At 39.4% G+C, this 23802-nt stretch overlaps 1 long non-coding RNA gene across 1 annotated transcript in view; it reads left to right on the top strand.

The window, feature by feature from the left end:
• The first annotated feature begins 911 nt into the window (after positions 1-911).
• LOC146894477 (uncharacterized) overlaps positions 912-23802 on the top strand; it is a 56786-nt gene continuing 33895 nt past the window's right edge. Inside the window, exons 1-2 of the long non-coding RNA XR_015001625.2 lie at positions 912-1029; positions 9406-9528. This is a non-coding gene — a long non-coding RNA (uncharacterized LOC146894477). The remainder of the gene's footprint in view (positions 1030-9405; positions 9529-23802) is intronic.

The raw sequence follows: 23802 nt of genomic DNA on the forward strand, positions 1-23802 counted from the left end.
AAGAAACAAAAGCCAACTCATTTATTAAGGGGATGGGTAGGCCTCTTATACCCTCCCCCGAGGTCCCATTGGCTCAGGCAGTCAGCTCTGCTGCATTGTCCTTCCCTCATTGGCATCTCTGGTTAGATGTCTTTGCATCAGCAGTCTCTGGGTGTCGTGGCAGGCCTTAGGTTGTCTCAGGGAGGAATTACCTGCTGCGCATGCTCATGCGGGCTGGTTTGGGCAGGGCAACTGCACTTTGGGTTGACTGGCCTACAGTTTCTTCTACACCTAAGAAACATTCTCCTTCTCTATGAAGGCCATATCATGTTTCTTGACTATGTCAGTTGGCCATGTGGAATGATTGGTCTATCCTTTCAAAGTTTATAAAGCATACTTTATGATGTTTACACAACAACAAAAAATTGTTTAATGGAAGTCTTTTTCAGAGCATATCTTTGGGCTGTGATCATGGATTTGTCCATTACTCTGTGTAGTTCTGCCTTTCCTGTACACCATTTAAAACTTTGCTATCAGACACATACATATTAGGGATTGTATTTTACTGAACAACCCCCCCTTCTGCTATAAAAAAAAAACACTAAACATATCCCTGATAATATTTTGTGTGTGTATGTGCTGAAGCCTACTTTCTCTGATAGAAGGTAACCATCACAGCGTTGTTTCCTTTTAGTAGCTTTATTGGGTTTTGTTATACAGAATAACTTCTATAAGTTGAAATTTTTATCTGTAAGTGTTGCGATGGTTTGTATATTTAGTGCTTCCATGAAAGGCTCTTGTATTGAAGGTGTATTCCCTGATGCAAGTGGTGTTCAGAGCAGCATTCTACAGACGTGGTTGGATCATAGAAGCCTTGCCTTCATCAGGCGGAATCCATTCATGAGTTCACAATCTGGGAACATTATTGGGAAGTTACGAGAACATTAGGAGGGGGGACATGTAGGTCTCTTTGGGTCTGCCTGTGAAGGATGTGTCTTGCCCCATGCCCCTTCCTGTTGGTCTATCTCTCTGCTCCCTGGCCACCATCAGGTAGGTAGCTCCACTCCAGCATTCCTTCCGACAATGAAGAACTGATAATTCTGAAATAGTGAGCCAAATCAATCTTTCCTCCTCTCTGCTACTTCTGCCAGACATTTCCCACAGAAATGAAAGGTCTGACCTGCAGAGTTCTGTGTGCTCTTTTTGATTTTTTAAATATGATGCACAGAATCACTGAAAATTTGGGCTTTTACACACGGCCGTCCAGTGTTGAGACTTTTACTTGAAATGACTAACCTGTCTCTACTGCATAGCCTCTACAGAGTTGTCAAAATGGCTCTATTTCTGCACTCTGTCTTTTATTGATCTGTTTATTTAGCATTTATACCCAGACCTGACTTTCATCGCTGTAACTCTGTAGCTCTAAGATGAAGGTAGTGCTGGCTTTCTAGCTTTGCCCTCTCTGAAGTTCTGTTTTCTGCTTCAGAGTTTGTGTGTTTATTTGTATTTTCACCAAATTTTAAAAAGTTTTCAATTTCTACTAAGTAGCATGGTGCAGCCGTATGTGGTGGTGCATGCCTTTAATCCTAAAACTAGAAGGTAAAAGAAGGAAGTTTGAGGGTAGCTGGGTCACACAGGGTCAAAAACCTAAATCTGGAATAATGATTGATAATATCTCAGATCTAAAATTGACATTCTTAAGACATAGAATGTTCCAAATCATGAACAGAATGCGTATTACTATTTATTAAGGTGTTTAAATCCTTCTCCCCCAAATAATTCAGGCTCTTTGATTTTCATGTCTTTCAAGTATTTCATACTATTGATAACATCATAAAAGATCATTTTTATAATTTCCACTTTTGAGTACATATTTTGGTATTTTAAAATATTGAAATTAGCACATTCACCATATATCTTTCAACTTTGGTCAACTTATTTGTTAGTTCTGACAGCTTTTTAGAGATTCTATTGCACTTTTAGTCCATGAATAATCATGGTGTCTTTGAATAAAGATAATTGCTTTTGATCTTTTCCAATTCCAATTCCTTTTCTAATGTTTCTTACTGCTCGGACTCACAGTACAGTGTCAAACAGAAGACGATGTCCTGTGCTGTTTTATGGTGCATGTGAGGGCAAATCATGGTTTTTTATATACATAAATACCCTTTGTTGGGCCAAGGAAAATTTTCTTTTATGTACACTTTGGGGTGAAGTTTTGTTTCAAATGGATGCTGTCTTTTGTCAAATTCTTTATCAGCATTTATTGAGAATCTGTGTACTTTCTTTTAAAATTTTATTCATACACTAAATTACATCGGTATATCTAAATATTAAGCCAACCTTGCATTCCCAAACTAAATCTCTCTTACTCATAATAATTACCTTTTTTTTAAAATAGAAATTTCAACTTGTGCTAATCTTGTGTAGATTTTTTTTCAGCAATAATACGGGCCTGAAATTTCCTGGTAACAACCTTTTTTGAAGCTGTGAATAACAATGTTCCTATATAATGAGTTGTGACTATTTCCTTGTTTTCAGTTTTTCAGAAGAGAATGTAAAAATTGATACTGTTTTCATAAAATTATGAATGACCCCCTTTGATCTTGAAGGTTTTGTCTTGTTTGGTTATTGCAACAAGATCTAAGTACGTAGCCCCGGCTATCCTTGAACTCCTTGTATAGCCCAGGCTAGCCACGAGATCATGATCCTCCTGTATTATCCCCCTAAGTCTTGGATTATAAACCCGTGACACCATACTGAGCTCAAAGTTTTTTGTCAGAAGATTTTTCACTTTAACTGCCATTTTCTTAAGAGAGTGATGTCTATATTCTTTATTTTTCATTGAGAATTGATTATTTTAATCCTCCTATTTATCATTTTCTAGGTTGTTGTATTATTGGCATAGTTATTTACGACGAGCCTTTGCACTTTGATGCAGGGTCCATTGAGTTGTGATGTTTCTCATCATTTATCCGTGTGGTTGTTATCTTCTTTCTACTTCTGATCAGCTTGGTTAAAGATTTAACTTATCAATTTTATTGATAATCTCAAAGAATCACATTTCAGTTTTATCGAGTTTTCTTTATTGTTTTCCTGCTATTGATTTCCGTTCTGGTATTTATGATGAACTTTTCTTCTCATTGCCTTGGGTTTCATTTACGTTTTAACTCTCTTAAGGTAGGAGTTGAGTTCTTTGATTTAATAATTTCCCCTTTCCTTGTTTTTTCTAGTGGTGGCTTTTAGTGCAAAATACCTTCTCTACCAGGTGCTGCATTTGTGGCTTCCTACAATTTTAATTAAGTCACGCCATGTGTCTGTCTACCTAAGAGTACTTTATAATTTCCATTTTGAGTCCCCCAGGATCCCTAGGTTATTTGTGTAGTGAGTGTTTGGATATTTTTCAGAAATACCGTTATTAATTCCTGATTTAACTTAGTTAATTAGAACATTTTGATGACTTGAACTCTTTTATATGAACTGAGCTCTTTGTGGCACCAAATATGCGCCATATTATGAAGTAGTCTTTCTACCTTTGAAGCAAGTTTCTCTATGCTACGCAAAAAATTGCTGGGCAGAGTGATCAGTGGTGTTCACTGGGCTGATTTGTTTGATGGTGCAGTTCAGATATTCCTCATGTTTCCTACCTGCGGATAAAGAAGTATAACCAGTCACGAGCTAGCATCATTCCAGCCAGGAGCAGGTCATATAGATGACCCGAGTCCCACAAAAATATAATGGAGCTGAGAATCATGTGGCCATCATAGTGTAAGTTGTTATTCACACCCTGGTGGTGATGCTGGAAACAGCAAACCTACTGTGCTGACAAGCACATACAAGTCCAGCAAATACAGTGATTTAGAGTATATTCTAGTTATGAGAATAAATGATATACTGCTGGCTTGTATGTTTACTCTATTATACCTTTTATCACTATTTTAGAGTGTATGCTTTCCATTTATAGAAATATTTGCTGGAAATAACATGTTGCCACATGGGTAGCAGTCTCATAAGCTCACCTTCCCAGCACCTCTTGATTGTACCAAGTAACCACAAGGAGTGATTGGCATATACACTCTAGGTTTCATAAGTAGACTCCATGTTTGAACAGAGGTACCTATTATTTCTCTAATGTCCACACATCCCAAAGAATCTCACAAGTGTGCCTTGTTCTTGGTTTGTCCTTCACTCCTGACAGTTGTTTTGCTTTAAATCATTTAAAACTTTGTTATTAGTGGTATAAACACTAAAGATTATATGTCCTTTTAGATAATCAACTCTCTTTTCATTATAAAGCAAGTTTTTTTTAAAACGGTGATATTTTTGTTCTGAAAGCTACTTTATTTGATATAATAACCACTCCAGCTTTCTCTCTCTTTCTCTCTTTCTTTCTCATAGCTTCACAGAGAAAGATTGCACAGTAGAAATTGACCCAACTTCACATGTAAATTCAATGGGCTGTAGTTTCAGAGTTGAAAAGCCATCGCTGTAATTTAATACTAGAACACTTTGTCACCTCCAGAGGAAACCCATGCTTGCCAGCAGCCACCCTAGTCCCTTCTCTCCACCTTTGTTCAGAAGTTTACTATTTTCACTTCTTACTGATTTTACAGTTATGTTTATTCTAGAAATTTCCTAGAAGTGAAGTCATATTTTATGTGCTCTTTTTGTTTGGGGGCCTTGAAACTATTTCAATTACACCTTCTATTTGAACGTAACTACAATTATCTACAAATTCATAGATATTTTCACTGCTTTAACAGAGAGATCCCACATCTTCCTTGACCAGCTTTATCCCCTATCTTGCAAATTTTGAGTTTGCTGTTACAGCAATGATTCCGACTCAGACATGTTAAAGTCACAGAACATGCACAGCACCATTGGGATGCCGCATGGTGGCTTTATACATATTCCTCCTATTCTCTACCTTTTCAACCTTTGGCAACTGCGGTGGCTTGGATAGGAATGGCCCCCAGAGACTCATGTGTTTGAATGCTTGGCCTCTCAGGAGGAGCACTGTTAGAAGGTGTGACCTTGTTGGAGTAGGTGTGTCCTTGTTGGAGGAAGTGTGTCACTGAGCACTGAGTGGTTGGACTTTGAGGTCTTATCTACGCTCAAGCTATGCCCAGTATGGAACACAGTCTCCTTTGGTGTCTGGGGATGAAGATGTGAAACTCTCAGCTATCTCTCTAGCACTATGTCTGCCTGCATGCCATCATGTTTCCCACCATGACGATAATGGACTAAACCTCTGAACTGTAAGTCAGCCCCAATTAAATATTTTCCTTTATAAGAGTTGCCGTGGTCATGATGTCTCTTCACAGCAATAAAACCCTAACTGAGACAGCAACAAAAAAATCTAGCCTGCTTTTCTAAAAGTGTATTCTTTTAAAAATACATGTGTGGTTGAGATTGGCTTTTTTTGATCTAACACAATTGTTTGGGAACAAACGAGGCTGCTGCACATGGCAATAGTTTGGTACCTTTCGTTACTAAGTAGTATTCCACAGTGTGGATGTGCCGTGGTGGCCTCAACTTTCACACGCTGCACACATCTCAGTCAGTTAACCCTTTCAGTTGTTATGAGTATGGGTTCCGTAAACATTCACGAGCCAGCCTTTGTGTGCATGTAAGTCCTCATTCTTGTTAGATATATCCTTAATAATCCAATAGCACTGTTGTATGGTAATGACAGGCCCGTTTTTCACAAAACCGCTGAGCAGTTTTCCAGAGTGTCTGTATACTGTGACACGTGTAGCAGTAATGTGAACACGGTCCAGTTTCTATAAACCTTCAGTTGTGTTTACGTTGTCACTATTCTTTTAATTTTAGCTTCTCTGATGGGCATGCCATGATATTTCACTGTGATTTAATTTGCATTTTCCTAAAGGGTAATGATGATGGACTTTTTCTCATGTTCTTACTTTAACCATCTGTCTATCCTCGTTGGTGAAATGCCTCTTCATGTCTGTCCATTTTCTAATTGGATTTCTTAACTAAATTTTGAGGCGTCTTTCCATACTCTGGATGGGAACCTTTGCTGCACGCACAGTTTGAAAACATGGTTTCTCGCTCTACAGCTTCCCGTCTTAACACTCTCACAAGGTCTTTGACAGAAGCAGAAATCTTTATCTTAACAGAATCTAATTTATCATTTCCTCCTTTAAATGTGACTTTGATTTCAAGTCTAAGAATCCAATGGCTAACCCTAGATTTTCTAATTTTTTTTTTGAGACAGGGTTTTATCCTTTGTGGCTAGTCTGGAACTCACTATATAGTCCAGGCTGGCCTTTGCCTTGCATTAATTCTGTCTCAGTCTCCCAAGGGTTGGAATTCTAAGCCACACCTGGCTTAGAATGTTATTTAATATAGATACAGTTTTAAATTTGACATTTAAGGCTATAATCTATTTCAATTACTTTCTGCTCAACGTGTGAGATTTGGGCTTAGTTCTTTTTGTTTCCCTAAAGATGTCCAATCGCTTCAACACCATTTGTTGAAGAGGCGATTTTTCCTCCAGTGAATTGCTTTTGCACCTTTGTCATAAGTCAATTCAGCATATTTGTGTGGCTTTGTTTCTAGTTTCTCTACTCTATCCTATTTATCTGTCTATCTGCCAATACCACACGGTCTCAATTATTGTAACTATATTAGTCTAGAAATCAAACAAGCAGTTCCTTCACCTCTGCTATTTTTCAAAATTCTTTTAACTATTTCCATTCCTGTATCTTTTCACATAAAGTTTAGGACTTATATATCTATAAAACATATGTTTGGGAGTTTGATAGTACCACTGCTAATTTTCCCTATTAATTTGGGGGTGATTAACATCATTTGCTTAGTTCTGCTGAATTTTCTAACCCACTAACACTGGTATATAACTATTTATATCTCACCAATTTATCAACATTGAGTAGTCTTTAGCCTAGAAGTACCATACAAGTTGTCTTTTATGCTTAAAAGCTAAATATTTCTTTTTTTGATAGAGTTTAATTAGTGTTATTGTTTTAACATGGTGGTACATACCTGCAACCCCAGGAGGCAGAGACAAGAGGAGTGCTGAACATTTGAGGACAGACAGGCTTGTGTAGCAAATTCCAGGCCATCCAGGGTTACACAACAAGATCCTCTTTCAAAACAAAACAAAACAAAATAGCATAACCCAACAACATGGTATTGTAATATAAATTTTTATTTCCTTGAATTCATTGCTAGTATATGCCAATATCATTTACTTGTATATGTTTACACATGCTCTTACTAACTGCACTTACTGGTGTAAGCAGAGACTTCCTGTCCCAACTGCCTGCTCCCAAATCACCATACAGAGGCTTAATATTACTTATAAATGCTCAGCCGATAGCTCAGGCTTGTTACTAGCTAACTCTTACAATTAAATTAACCCAAATTTCTAACTTACCCTGTGCAATGTGGTTCATGATTTGTCACCTCACTTTCTACATGTCCTGCTCCCTTGGCAGCTGGCTGGCATCCCCTCCGACTCCACCCTTCTTCATCACAGTATCCTCAGTTTAAATGTACCACCTAACTTTATCCTGCCTTGCTATAAGTCAAACAGCTTCTTTGTTATCCAATGAGAGTAATATGTATTCACAGTGTACAGAAGGATTATTCCACAGCATATTGGTTCCAGAAGTCTCTGGTAGGAACTTGGGTTTCTTCATAGACAGTCATTTTGTGTACAAATATGGATGGTTTTCTTTCTTGCTTTCTGAATCACACATGGTTAACTCCTTTTCTTACCTTATCACACACACATAGGTATCCCAAACTGGTAATGATGAGAGGAGATTTGCCAACAGCATAATAATAGCTGAGAATTTCAACATTCCACTCACAGAAATTGATGTAATATATTGCTAATAAAATACTAAAATAAAGAAAATTATTATAGCTCCTGTATGTATTTAAAAGTATAGGAGATATTATAACAGCTCCATAAATTTACATCCATAAATTAAAACTTTGATTTAATGAATTCCTACGGAAACTGACTAGTACAGAACAGTCAGTATAAAAAAAAAAGACCACAGCTGTCTAACTAAGAAAATCAAATTTGCAATAAAAACCTTTCAAATTAGAGAAGTCTACCAAACACATGGAAAATTAGTATCAGTTCTATGTACTCCTGTCTAGAAAACAGAAGAGGAGGGAATCTCTTATATTAATTTTTGAAATGGCTCTGATACTGTACCAGAAAAAGACAGAACAAAGCAAAGTTACAAACTAATATTATATAAGGGTATAAACACACAAATTTTAAAATATACATTATCTAGTAAATTTTTCAATATATGAAAATTATTATGAACTTATGACCAAGTGAGATCTATATCAAGGATCTTATATTTGTTCAGAAATTAATCAATGTAATTAATTTACCATATTATCAATTTCAGGAAGAAAATTCATACAGTTATCAGTGCAAAGCTCAATGCCAATTCACAGCAGAAACCACAAAAAGAAAACTTAGTGAATTCTTTGTAGGAAACTTTCCTAATTCCATAAAGAACTAATGATCTACAGCTAACCACATCATTATGCTAGAGTGAAAGCAATTGCTTGTTCAACATGTTCACTCAAAACAGTGCTTAAATTCTAGCCATTGTAATAAGATAAGACAAGGAATTAAACATGTGTAACTTGGAAAGCAAGAAATAAAATCATCCCTGTTTGTTCACAAAATGACTATCTATACAAAAATCCCAAGCCCCTGTCAGAGACTTCCGGAACCAATAATTATAGTTAGTAAGATTATAGAGTATGTGATAAATATACACGGATCAATGATATTTGCATATGATAGCAATGAATTAAAGGAAATAAAAATTTATAACACAATACAGTGCTGTTGGATTATGTTGTTTTGTTCTATTTTGAAAGAGAATATTGCTATGTAAACCTGGTTGGCCTGAAATTTGCTATATAAATGTTTATACGTATAGCAAGTTTCATATTATATATATGTGTGTATATGTATGTATGTATGATATATATATCATACAAAATCATTAATTCCATTGTTTGGGTCATTTTCTTAGCATTGTTAAGAGTCTTCTTAGTAGATTAATCCTAATAGTAATAGGATTAATATATTAGATTATTAATATAATCTAAATGTATTAATATTACTACATAATACATTTTTCTTTCTTCAGCAATATTTTTTTGTTCTGAAGTGTAACATTTATGGTATAATTTTGCTCATATGTAATTTTAATCCTCTTGCTTTTAGATTCTTTATATTATTAAAGTTAGTAGCTTGAAGGCATCATGTAGTTAAGTCATGTGTTTAAATCCTCTTTTTAATTTGTAATTTTGTATCATTTATAGTTAATGTGATTATTGCTATATCAAGGATTCATCTGTTGTTTGATTTATGCTCTGTCTAATCTTATTTTGTAGATGTTTGTCTATGATATGTGTATGTGCCATGACACACATGTGGAGGTCCAAAGACAGCTTTGTGGAGTCTATTCTCTCCTTCAATTTTTATGTGGATTGAACTCAGGTTGTCGGGCTTATGAGGTAAGTGCCAAGTGTCTTTACTCATGAGCCATCTCACCAACCCCAATCTTCTTTTTTTTCTACTGTGTTTATTTTCCTAATTTATTAATGTTGTGGGTATATTTTTTGTTTAGCTTTTCTAGCTAATTTTCTACATATCATACTTTGTGTATACAGCATGTCACATTCCACTATGACCACATCCTTTAAACTCCCTCAACGTAGAGAAGTTAGCTTCTTCTGCATTTCTTTACCTTCTTTGGTTTGTAAAGTATGTTTCTTAAAGACATCTTCCACATGCTCTTAGAAAAACAGCAGTCAGTTTTACCACTGCTGCTTCAACAGTTACATAGAGCCCAGAGCACTCAACAGAAAGGACACCATCTGCATTTGCCTGTAACCTACTTCCGGAGTTCTTCCTGGAGTTCCAAATTATCTTCTTTCTATCACTTCCCTTCTAGTTTGAGACTCCTTTAGCCACTCTTTTAGGTTAGATATCTGGTGACATATTTTTGTTCAGAGAACATTTATTTCCTTCTTATCCACGATAGACAGTTTTGTCAGATATGGAATCTCAGGCAACAGATTTTTGGGGATCAGCACCTGGAAAATACTGTGTAACTTCCTATGGATCTCCAGGGTGTTCACTGAGAATTTTACTATAATTTGAGCTATTTCTCCATCGCAAGTGAGTATAAAAGGAAGTTTCTTTTACTTACCACTTGTTCTCATATAACCACTCTTAACTACTCTGAGTCTTATATTAATTATAAATGCTCAGTTAATAGCTCAGGTTTATTATTACCTGGCTCTTAAATTTAAAGTAAATTCTTATTTACACTCTGACATGTGGCAGTACTTTTATTAACATGACACTTTCATCTCCTGCTCTCTTTTCATCTGCTGCCCACTCCTGACTCCACCCTTTTCTTTCCTATCATCTTTAGTTTGGTTGCCCCACCTATACTTCCTGTCTGGCTACTGGTCAATCAGCCTTTTATTAAACCAATTTGAGTGAGAAATCTTTACACTGTACAAGAGGTTTATTCCACAGGATTTATCCCTTTTTGTCTAGTTAAAATAAAAGTTTTAGCTTTAACATAGTAAGATTATATACAACAAAACAGTTATCAAGTAAGAATGATAATTACAATATTTAGTCTATTTGTATTTGGCAAAATTAGAGAAAATACTTTATTATCTATTTTATCTTTGTGAGTTCAAAGCTTTGTACCTAATTTATTTTTATCATAACTAAAGAAAACTGTAACTATCTAGTCTTCAACTACATCAAAGACACCAGAAGGGTGAAATGTTACCTAATGACAGGGACATCATACTGCCTGGACAGGTACCCAAAATTGCTCTGTAATGCTGGGGCCTCCAACTCTGGCCACAGGCCTAGCATATCTGATAGACTTATCTGTGAAAAAGAGAATTTTGAAGAATTGTCCTACCTTGTCTTGGCAAAGTTAGGCAGTGGCCTTTCTTGCACCCTACTGATCCAGACTGGACAGTAGCTTTCAGCAATTCTTTGTCCACATAGCTAGTTTTTGCCAAAACAAAAAAACAAACTCCATATGGAGTTTTTTTGAAGTAATTTGTACTTCCCCGAACAGATGTCTCACTGTTAAGAAAAGTCTAAGTTCTTAAAACATTTTAAATGCCATGTTCTTCAGGTCTTTGAAATGTTTGATGATTGCCTATCTATCTGAAATATATCTCTGTATGACCTTGAAAACCTAACATGACCATAAGTTTGCTATTATAGATGACTATAAATATGTATTTCTTAATTATATATTACATTTTAAATGAACTACATGAACATAATACCCTAAACTAGAGTAGAAATATATAAACAGTAAGACAAAATTAACTTTAAATTTATATCAATAAACCAAAATCCATAGTAATGCAAAATATATAAGATTAATAGTTGTTCTTTGACTGGGCAGTGGTGGCACATGCCTTTAATTCCAGCACTTGTGAGGCAGAGGCAGGCAGATCTCTGTGAGTTTGAAGCCAGCCTGGTCTACAAGAACTAGTTCCAGGACAGGCTCCAAAGCTGCAGAGAAACCCTGTCTTGAAAAACCAAATCAAACCAAATCAAAACAAAATAGTTGGGTTTTTTTTTTTTTTGGCTAAAAGTAGATTCAATAATCTACCCTTTTATTCTATCACTTATATATCATATCTCCCTTTCTTCTTTTAGAAAGAGATCTTTACATTTAACTCTTTTGTTTAGCCTTCTTCTTTACTATGACCACTAACAATTTGTAATCAATCCTCCTTAAAGGATAATAAATATCCCCAACCCCTCCTTTGGAAATGTGGGCATAGTTCTCTAGACTACTTCTTGTTGTTTGGGAGCACTGGTAATCCTTGTACCTTGAGAAAATTAAGATAATTGCTAAGTCTTGGCTGTAGTATTCTGTGAGACAAGATCATCTCAGTCAGTAGTTTAGAAGCAGTTCTGGATATTGGATCACCTGGGCCATTGTTTTCCTTGGTGTCTGGTCCCCTTGCTCTGAAAACACATAAACTTTTAAAGGTATTATATATCTATCTATATTAGTACAAGTATAGATTGTACATTGTATACAAGTCATACAAAAATAATTTTTTGTTTTATGTTAGAGAAGGTGAACTATACAACATGTGTCTTGTAGTTCTTTTAAGTTTATTACTTTATGTTTGTAGCCATATTTTTTCAGGTGATTTTCTTCAATCAAACCTGATTTTTCTTATTCCAGAATGAATCCATAGCCTCTCATTTCCTGTGGAAACAAAAGCATAACCTCTCCCCCAAAGTAATTTATATTTTGACTTAAATTTTAAAGTCAGTATAATTTTAAAGTATATAGCTTGCTTTAATATAACAGTTTTCATAATCCAAGGTCTTTTAGTAGCAAAAAGTTTTAAAGACAGCAATAATATACACAATCCAGATTCGCTGTGTTTCCCAGCTTTATGTGACTATTATATTTTTATTCCTCTATTCCTTTTTAAAAGACTTCCTCTACTTTTTTCTCCCCCAAGACTACGTAGAGGTTTTCTTTGTCTGAATCTGTCCTTATTGCATCCCTGCAACTTTATCTGTGTGAGAAAAAAAATGAACAAAAACAGACAAACAAGCAAACAAAAAATTGCTGCGTAACTTACATCATGGTGTGCTGGTGTTGGCTCCTTTCCCTCAGCTCCCTGAGAGTCTAATCTCATGGTGGAGGTATGTTTACTGCCAGCTCTCAAAGTCATGTTTACTGTTCCACTCTAGGATGTTTCTAGGTCCATGCCATCACTGTATAGCATAGCACCAGCTGCTCATAAACTTCATGTAAGTGTTTGACAGTAGAGCCTCTTAAAAGAGTTGCCCATTTTTGCCACTAGCAGCAAACCAGAAAACAGTCTCTTAGTGGTGCTACACCTCTGCTCACTGCTAGCAAACAGAACTCACAGGAGAATATGTGGCTTCCAAGAAACCATGCTTAACTCTGTTCTTGTGTGTCTGGGATCCCTTTTTAAGCTTTGTCAGGTTTTATGTGGAATTTTTGGCCACATATTGGAGTGTCATATGTAAAAGGAAGTTTCTCGTCTCAACCACTTGTTCTCAGATAACCACTCTGAGTTTTATATTAATTGTAAATGCTTGGCTAATAGCTCAGGCTTATTACTAACTAGCTCTTAACATTTTAAGCTAACCCATATTCCTTATTTATGCTCTGCCATGTGGTGGTATCTCTATTAGCATGATACATTCATCTTCTACTCCCTCTGTGACTGCTGGCAAATCCTGACTCTATCCTTTCCCTTCCTATTATTCTTAGTTCAGTTGCCCCACCTATACTTCCTGCCTGGCTACTGGCCAATCACCATTATATCAAACCAACTTGAGTGATAAATTTTTACAGTGTATAAGGATTATTGCACAGCAAGTGAGCCATTGTTCTTTTATGTCTGTAGCCTTCAGTTTAGTCACTACATGTGGTGGTGAAGGTGTTATTAAGTTTTATCTTGTTTGGGATTTTGTAGCAGTTCCAGTGTGTAGGTTTATGTCTCTGGGCAAGCACAGAAAGTTTTCAGTCATTATTCCATGGAGTGTTTATTCTTGCTTTCCTTCACTATTTCTTGAAATCTAGTAATATGAAAATAAGATATTTTGTTATAATTTCTCAGGTTTTTGTGGTTATGTTCCTTTTCTATAGTCTATAGTCTTGATTTTTCTTGATTATTCAAATTTTTCCTACCTCATGAGCCGAAACTTTGTTACTGATTATGTTAAGATTTTTAATAAACTATTTTATGTTATGTGCATGGATACTTTGCTTATATTTATGTCTGCACAACGTGTGTATGCCAGGTGTCTGCAGAGGCCAGAGAGGGCGTCATATACCCTGGAACTGTTGGTGGAATTGAACCCTGGTCCTCTGGAAGAGCTCTTTACTGCTCTGCCATCTCTCCAGCTCCTGTGTTAACATCTTGTAACACCTTTACTTATCATAGATTACTTTAAAGAAATGTTATAGCAATAATGCTAACAACAGAAAATTTTCATTTCTCTCTCATATTTTTATTTTAGAAAACAGGGAGTCAGGTAGTCCAGGATGACCTCGAATTTATTATACAGCTGAACATAATCTTGAACTTCTAATTCCTCTGTTTCTGCCTCTCAAGTGCTGGGATCCCAGGCAAGTGATAGCACACTGTGTTTATGTGGTGCTGAGAACTAAACTCAGGACTGTGTACATACTAGGCAAGCCCTCCCCCAGCGGAGCCACATCCCAGCCTCTCCTTGTGCTTTCAGTGCTATTAATTTTACATGTTCCCTCTTCTGTCAACCCTGTACTGCATTGTTATTTGTGTTTAGTCATTTATTAAATGAAGATAGTTAAATGTTTAAGGAAAGAGCATACATGGTTATTTACACAGTTACCATTTTCAGGTTTCCTTCATTTCTTTGTTCAGGCTCATCTTCCCTCTGATGTCTGGAAGATACCACCATCCCCCAAGCTGGTAGAAGTCCTTCAGTAGTTTTATGAGTGTAGACTTTCATCTCAGCTTTTAAAATGTCTGAACACTTTTGACATCATCTTTGTTCTTAAGTCAGTTTTACTGGACACAAAATTCTTCTTGACTCTTTTTTATTTTAAGTATTTTACTTTATGATACTGCTCTGTGGTCTTCTCCTTTGCCTTGTGTATTTTCTTGCTGGGATAAAATACCCCAATGAAAGCAATTTAAGGACAGAGGGTTTATTTTGGTTCACAGTTCAGGGACCCAGTCCTTCCCAGTGGAAAAGTCATGGTAGCAGCAGGTCACGTTGCCTCCAATCACAAGACAGAAAGATGAGTGCTGCACAGTTCACGTCTTCCTTTCTGTGCAGTGAGGACACCAGTCTAGGGAATAGTGCCACCCACGGTAAGAGTGGTCCTTATACCCCAATCTAGATAATCCCACAGGATTCTCAAATGCTTGTCTCCTTGGTGATTCTAGATCCTGTCAAGCAACCATCAAGGGTAACCATTACATCTTTGTTCTAAGGAGATGTTTTCTGCCAACCTTATCTTTGTTCCTTTGTATATTATCTATCTTTCTGAGGTAGTATTAAGATTTTTCTCTTTATCTTTTTAGTTTCATTTCTTGAGTAGTTTAATGTTGGTATGCCTTATGATTCATGTAATGATTCTTACTCTTGGGGTTCACAGAGCATGTGTGTGTGTGTGTGTGTGTGTGTGTGTGTGTGTGTGTGTGTGCGTGTGTGTGTGTGTTAACTTATAGTTTGTATCAAATAGATATGTTTTGATTATTATTCAAATACATTTTCTACCCCTCCTCTCTTGCAGACTGTAATTGCCTGTATATTAGAGTGTTTGAGGGCATCCTACACCTCACTTAGAATGTGTTCACTTTAAAGATTCTATTTTCTCTGATTCATTTTACTTTCTTTCTTTTTTTATTGCTGTTTTCAGAGTCACTGGTCTTTCCTTTTGCCATGTCTAATCTGCCATTAGTCCTACCTTGTACAGTTGTCATTTCACATAATGTAATTTTCATCTCTAGAACTTTAAATTATTCCTCTTTTGTCTCCTCTACATCTTGGCTTGTTTCTCATTACATAAAATCCAGTTACAACAAATGGATTTGGTATCATGTGTGAATTCTGATACTTATGTCAGTTCTGAATTTTTTCAATTGATAAACTTCATCTATCTATATATCTATCTATCTATATATATTACTTTGAATGTTTAGTACTTTTTAAATGGGTGCTAAAAATGTGAGTTTTCTTATTGAGTGTCTCACATTGTTTAATGAATTCCATATTATTTCATCAACAAATAACAAATCACAGTGCATAGTTCTATAAGGGATCAACATTCCCCTTATGTGCTGACTGAGAGAACTAGGTACCTTAGATGATGTGTATGGGCCTGGTTTAAATTGTGTGGTTGAGAAAGTTTTTTTCTGGAAAGATGGTATTTAACCTGAATCCTGAAGGCTGAATGGAGTCAGTTGTAGTAAGCTTCCTTCTCTTTCTGGTCAGGCCCAAGCTCCAAACCCCAACTCTTATCCAAAACAGTGGGATGAGAAAGACAGGATACCGGAGGCTAACAGTGAAAGAGGGAATTTGCTCTGCAAGAGGATCTGTGCAGGTCAGCGTCAGGGAAGGATTTTCTGGCTGGGAGCTGGGTGGGAAAAATACCTTGTGAGTCCGCACATCAGCAGCTGCCACTCTGGTGCATGGAAGGTAGGTAGCTCAGGGGACTGTTAGTGCCATCCTATGGCTTGGCATGGAGGAGTGAGGCTGGGTCACTAGCCGTTCAGAGACATTTGTACCACCACAACCTTGGGGTTGTGATCTCAGCTTGGCACGGTCTTTGGTAACTAAGATTAAGTTCAGATTGTTGAGTTGGGTTATGGATCCAACTGCCTTGTCAATGTCATAAATGTCCTTGAGTGCAACTAGTTTTGGAAGCAGAGCTAAACTCAGCTGGACTTCTTTGAACCTAGAATAAAGAATGTGGGACTGTAGTGGGTGCAAAGGAAAAGGGCCAACGAAAGAAACACTCTTTGACTTTGAAACCAGAGCCAAAGAAACACACTCTTGCCCCTGACTAACTCAGCACAAAAACCAACCAATTCCCGAACAGGAAAACTAGCCATTCCCTGAACACAAAACCAACCAATCCCTGAACACGAAATCCAGCCAATCTCTAAGCTTGTCCAAACTCAGGGATTGAAAGTCAACCAATTCCCACCCTGAAAATCTTCACTCTGGAAAAACTCCATCCCTAAGAAGCCCTATATGAGGCTTGTAGTTCAGTTGGGAGCTGTGTTTTTCCACCTCGGCAGAAGTAGCCTGCCTCCTGAATCCGTCCTCCCAATAAATCTCTTGAATCAGTTTTGAGTGGAGGAGAGACATTAACAACTTTCGCTGGAGCTAGAGCAGAGAAGAGCAGGGCTGTACCGGTTTCGCTGGAGAAACCTTGCTAGCAGAGCAGAGTTGTTAGAAACCTGAGCAGAACTGTAAAGGAACCCCTCCCCTGCCTGGGCAGAGCTGTGACAATGGGAGAACCTTTCTCTGGAGCAGGGCTGTGAGCTGCTAGGCTTACAGTGACTTTGTGGTATCCTTGGCTCCTGACTGCCAGGATGCTTTTCCATCCCAGCTGTAATACTTACTGTGGGGCCATCCCCCACATGTGGTATTGGAAGGGAAACTAGCCACTGACATCACCGCACCATGGAAGAGCGTGGCTATAGACATCCTGTCCTGTGACTTCAGGCCAGCTAGGGAGTGGACCATTGAGGTAAGAGCTGACTCAGAGCTTCACAGTTTCCGGGGCGTTTGCTTCTGCCCACTTGGACCCAGTGTCCTAGGAGCTATCCAGAGAATGCAGTGTTGCTTGTATGAAAGAAGCATCTCTGTCCATAGACACATGGGGCCCAGTGGATTGGAAAGGGCATAGGGTGGTAAGCAAAGAGAGTAATGAATCTCTCTACTGCCCTTTGGACCACAGGAGCTGCGTGTGCTATGGGTGAATTCATGACTTCACCCACTGGCTTTGGTACCCAGCATGTATCAGACACATGCAGATACCTTCTTGCTGTCTATAAATTGGCTACACAAGAGGCAACAGCACAGGGAACTACCTGGTGACTTAGCAAGCTATGGACCCAGGCCCGCTGTAACCATTGCTGTTCTCATAGAATAAAGCAGTCAGTGAGTGGAGCAAGGGGTAGGGAACTCACATCCGTACAAGCGAGCACAGAGACTGAAAGACCAAGGGGGAGGGACCCCAAGGAAACACAGATAAGCCAGGCTTGATGACCTCCATGGTGAGATAATGCATACGTGAAAAATGACGGAATAACTGTAACCAGTAGACCTGTCAGGAAATATGAATGGAGCCACTCAGAGATTTTCATGGGAAGTAGAGAAAGATCTGGTATAGGAGGCTGGAGGTACCAGCGAGGCCCGCAGTGAGCTCCTCCTTAACTCCTTAACAAAGGAATCTGACAGGCTTCACTGAGGGGTGACTGTGAGGCTCGTTCTGGAAGGAATGTGCAAGCAGTTCATGGCAGGAGGTGGAGATGTTTGCTTGTCTTGTCTGGCTACTGTGGGAGAAAGGAAGGGGCTGCAGGAGGAAGGGTCTTATAGAACAAAGGGGCGAGAGGAAATGTTTGCATCGGAAACATTCTCTAAAAGCCTGTTTATTAACTCTTTGGGTCTCAGCCACAGTGGGTAGTGTCAGATTCTTTAAGAGGTGGGTTCTATAGAAGGTGTTTTTGAGGTGATTTAGAGTACCCTTGAAGGGGTTGATGGGACCTGTCCCTCCCTGTCTTTGGCTCCCTGACGGTGAAGTGCATGGCTTTTCTTCACCTCCTGCTCACACTGTCTTATGTTTCCTGGTCTTCAGCCCAAAGCAATGGGTCCAATCAATCACGGAAGCTCAAATTAATCTTTTAATCTTTATAACCTTTTTCTGACGTGTGTTACAGTTTCAGAAAGAAATATAACTGAAGGTGTAAGTCACAAACATATAACCCAGAAAATAGACCAGCATCACTGAAACCCAGAGAAATCCCAGGCCCAGCCCTTGGCCTGATCACACTACTCAGGTCTCAAGTACAACTATACCTCTCCTGGCTAGGCACCATCCTCCTGAAACACATTTTTACCTTGACCATCTTTGTAGCTTCCATTTCTTAGAGGCTGGGGCCCTCTGTCCTTTACCCTGCCTTCTTCTCTCTTATCTACCTACACTCCACTGCTCTCGTGTGTGGCTCTATACCTGCCCTCCAGAAGATGGACTTCCCATTAGAGATCCACTGTTCCTTGCTCTGCACTCTGACCCCAGCCTGTCCCTGTTTCCTTTGTTTGTCTTTCTGAATAATTCTACTCCTTCATTTGAACCTGGTTCAAATGACTGCTTCTTGCAGGAAGCCTGCCCTGGCTTCCCCAGTATGAAGCAGTCTCTACCTCCCCTTTGTTCCTGTGGCATTTGCAGTCCACGAATCTTCTTGCACTTAACACATGGCTCTTGGGTTTTCATTGTACAGCTGTGCAGGTAGGGAAAGGAGCTTTCTGAACTACGGAGATCTGGCTCCAAGGCCTGTTGGTCTTTCAACATGTTAGTTGATCTTTTTGTGCTATAATCTTTGTTCTTATGAAAGCAATGCAGAGGGTTAATGTAGTTGAATTCTGCTGTGAGGATTAGAACAACCTGGTATGTGAAACAGGGTTAATAAATAGAGCTTATTAGATGCTCATGGAGCGCATGCAGTTTCCACAAACGTCTCTTCGGCATGAGATTCTCGACACCATGAAGGGCCAACTACCATCTTGGGATGCCCAGGGGACTCAGGCTGACCTCTCTGAGTGTCCAGGTCTGTGTGGCCCTGCACTAGCCAGTGCCCTGTGCCTGTTTGCCCTGACCCATGACAGGTGCACACTCTGACCTTAATGGGAATTGTGACCCCGTGATGCAGGGCCAGCGATTATTACTGAGTTTCTCGGAGCTCTCAGTCCCGAGACTTAGTCCTATCTTTGCAAGACCTTAAAGCAGGTCCTCAAGGACGTCTCCACCCCCAGGGATTTGTTCCCCTTTTCTTGGTCACAAAAAGCTCTACTTTCCTAATGAGCTGTTAAGGAACTGCCAATTACGCATATAAATGAAGAAGCTGGAAACCATTATGGGTCCAGAAATGAGCTGAAGGGAGCAGCCTCCTCTCTGGCCGCCGGGTTTGCCTTGCCGCTCCTGGGAAAGCTGGTCGGAGTAGGGCCGAAATCAAGCACCGCCAGCAGCCCATGCTTCCTTCCTTCCTCTCACCCGGCTCTGTCTGCTCTGAAGTTTGTCCCTCACTGTGCTGAGCAGTTTTGTGTCAACTTGACTCAGGCTGGTGTCATCTGAGGAAAGGGAATGTCATCTGAGAAAAAGCCTCGCTGTTGTAGACAAACCTGTAAGGCATTTTCTTAGTTGGTGATTGATGGGGGCAGGTTTAGCCCACTGTCAGTGGGGCCACCCCTGGGCTGGTGATCCTGGGTTCTATAAGAGGAGGTTGAACAAGCCAAGAGGAGCAAGCCAGTAAGCTGCACCCCTCCATGGTCTCTGCATCAGTTCCGACTTCCAAGTTCCTGCCCTGTTTGAGTTCCTGTCCTGGTTTCATTTGAGTGATAAGGAAGTAGAAGCTGAATAAACCCCTTTCCTCGCCAACTTGCTTTTTGTTCATGGTGTTTTGTCAGAGCGGCAGAATGTTAACTAAGACACTCATATCAGGTAAAAGGGCAGAAGAGTGTCCATGCATTTAATATGTAACTTTATGAAATGTCTGAGCGATTTCAGACATAGCATACAGTCGGTCGCAACTACTGAACATGTATGGTATATGTTCTTCTAGAAAATTCTTCTTGTTAACTTTTATTTGGCTATGTATATGTCGCCCCAGAAATCTATGGCAAAAATTACTCATTAAACTACTAGTTAGTTTAACTAAAAAGAAAGAAGAGCATGATGAGGAGGAAGAGAAGAGAAGTGGAAACCATTGGGTTGAGTCAAGCAGGGATAGGAGGCAGGAGGCTGCCCTGGGGCAGTTTATCTTCCTGACCAACCTTGCATCACCTAATCTCATTAGCAAAGTCCCACCTTTTTAGTTCGTAGGGACCCCCCCCCCCCCCGCTTTTTTTCATTCTAAAGTACACAAAAATGTTTCTATGAAATATTTGGCCAAGATACCTTTAGGAGTACTGGTTTGTATATCAGGCCACTTGGAGGCCAACACTGTCTCTCCTTTTTGGTACAGCAATAACCTTGCTGTGTTACAGTGTCTTCACTTGCACAGACAGAAGGTGAGGACAGGAAATGACTTCCAGGATCAAGGCAGAGGATCCTGAAATTAAGACAGATTAACAAGAGAAAAACCTACAAATTTGTTTTATTAATAGATGCATCATCTACATGGAACCTTCAAGAAATGAAGACTCGAAGATATAAAGAAACTTATGTGTATGCTGTTTGGTGGGGAAGTGCAGAAGTATGATTGGGCAGAGGGAGTGTTCTAAGGATGCATCTTGGGGGAGGTGTTTATCCTTCCCCAGTTCCTTGACAGAGGAGTACACATTTTAAAGAGAGCCTCCGCCCCCTAAGATGCTACTGAATAACTCCTCTTAGGTTTCTATAAATTGGATGGCCCTTATAAAACTCTCCTAACCTTTCAGTTCCTTCAACTTAAAAAAAAGTAGGTGTGTTAACATGAGGCTTAACTTACCTAGAAGTTGAAGAGGCACCAAAGGAACTCTTCCCCTTCAGCAGTTACAGCCCATTGTAATAGTCAAGCAGAATAACAAGAGAACAGTAAAAAGAGGTTTATGCCCTAATAATAAAGACAGCCCCACATCATAGGGCCTTCCTGCCCTGGTTTCCCTTTCCTACTTGGCAGAAGCTCTTTAGGTGGACCTGTGAGAAGAGAGTCCCTCTGTTGTCTCATGATTGCTGAACCTTGAATGAGCCCGATTCCTTTCCAAGAGGTCTCATCTCAGGAGTCCTGACTGGCCTTTGAGTAGTGAAAAGCCTGGATCTAGTGGTATTAAACTCAATAAGCCCTGCCCAGAGTCTTTCTGCATCTCTCTGTCTTACAGATGAAGACTCTTCCTTGTAATATTTGGTGGACATGACAGTTTATGACCTACTTTGAGGCCAGATAACTTTCTAGGTTTTATCCTTCCATCAGCAGAGAAAGACAGGGGTGGGTGGAAAGTCAGGGGGAAATTCTGGCTGTTGTTTACATAGGTGTCTAGGGGAGCATGTCCTGAACCTTCATAGACAATCATAGCACTGTTTGGATAGGGATCTGGGAAGCCGAAAATGTACAATGTATGTAAACTCCAATAATTGTATCCAAACTCCGATAAGCTTTTAATCAATACCTATGACTTTCTAAGATAAAGTAGGAACTCACGGTGGGCAAATATGCTCCTTTACCAAGGCTCACGAAAGTTCTATGAGGAAAGAGAGGCCTACAGTCTCTGTTTCGCCAGCAAAGAAACTGAGGCAAAGAGAAATTAGCTCGAGGTCACCAGCAGAGATGGGAGTCTCACTTCCATTATCTGCGTCTGGCAACCCTGTCCTTTCCATTAGCTGTGCTGACTGCTAAGCCTGATTGTGTTCCCTCTCCCAAGGGATTTGCATTTTAATGGTGGCCAGAGGTTCTATGTTAATGCACAAAACTATGAATATCTAATTGTAGAATCTTAAAATACCACCTAGGGGGTGGGGGTAAGTGGGCAGGGTCAGGTATTGAGTAGGGAAAGGTTTTTTTTTTTGTTTTTTTTTTTTCAATAGCAAGGAAAGAAAAAAAATGTACTGCATTTGGAATCATGTTATACAAGCAAAAGGTCTTTCTTCTAGCCTGATTTGGAAAGAAGAATCTCACCCAGAAAAAGGAGAGGCAGGCAAAGTGGGGCTAAAAAGGCTGCCGACTTTTAGGTAAAGAACCATTATTACCGGGTCTTTGGGATTTGGAAAGGATTTGGATGGCTGAGGTCCCAGGAGAGGCTCTGACAACAATTCTCAGCTGGAACTGAGGAGACTCTTGAAGGACAAAGATGTTGCTGCTACCTCTAATCAAATGCAAGGAATGGGTGCAATTACAAAGGAGAACTTAATCAACTCTCCCATCCAGAATCCTGCCTGGGCTAGCACTGGCCTTAGGTGAGCAAGATTTTACGTTCAGATGATGCCACCAAGTCCCACTTTATCTCCATCTGGTTCTCTTAAGGCTTCGTCTTGAGGTTACTTGGAATACATCTAGCAGAGCCAGAATATACCCTCCTTATAACCAAGGGTATTGGAAACTTTGGGAAGCCGCCAACCCCCCATTGGGGAAATTTGAATCTCCTATCTGAGTAATGGACTCAGAAGAAAGCTCAAGTATAGGCGGAAATCCATAGCCTCAGCAACTTCCTGGAAGAGGAAGATGAAAAGAAAAAGAGAAAGCCATGCCTTTTGGGTTAGGCCTGGAGGTTAGGCAAGCAGCCACAGGGTAGAAAGGAGGTAGCTTTAGAGAAAGAGCAAAAGTCCAAAGTACCAAGGAAAATATACTTAGATTCCAGAGGTCACCGAAAAGAGACAGGAAAGAAGAAAAGGGGGAAGGGGAAAGTTACACCTTTTTTGAGCAAGGAATCAGAAAGACAGGTAGTACTTAACAGAGCCTCATGGCAGCTCCATAGCAACTGCAGAAAGAGCAGGAACTTGAGGAGGAAAAGCGCATCATCTTATTAGGGGAATAATTATCCCTCCCATCTCTTTAGCACAGTGTTAGGTGAACACACTTTTCTGAGGAGTGGTCAGGTGATTGAGGAGTGATTCTTTTCTGAGGAGTGGTCAGGTGATTCTGAGGAGAGGCCAGATGATTGACAGGTCCAGCTAGATTCACTCTTACATTTTCTGTAGCTTGGCACGTTAGGTGTCCATCCAGGCCAGAGGTAGATACCATTCTCTTGACCAGAAGGAAATAGCTTTCCAATAGTGGGCCTCCAATGCTACCATAGCACTGTTAGTCCTGATGAGTATCCCAGACACATCAGTGCTGGATCAGGAGGCCAGAAGCTAGTTTTGGAAAATAGAGGAAGAAATTAATTCAAGACACAGAGTTAACCTACACAGTCCCCACCCTCCCCCCCCCCCCCAAAAAAAGCTGAGGGAGCAAATTCCAGAAGGCAGAGGCTGACCTTCAGGGAATCTTGGAGGTCTGTCACTCATGGTCTCAGGTACCTGGAGCACCCAGGTGTACAGATTT

This window comes from Myodes glareolus, chromosome 4 (genome assembly GCF_982192425.1).
Source record: "Myodes glareolus chromosome 4, mMyoGla1.1, whole genome shotgun sequence".
NCBI classification, from domain to species: domain Eukaryota; kingdom Metazoa; phylum Chordata; class Mammalia; order Rodentia; family Cricetidae; genus Myodes; species Myodes glareolus.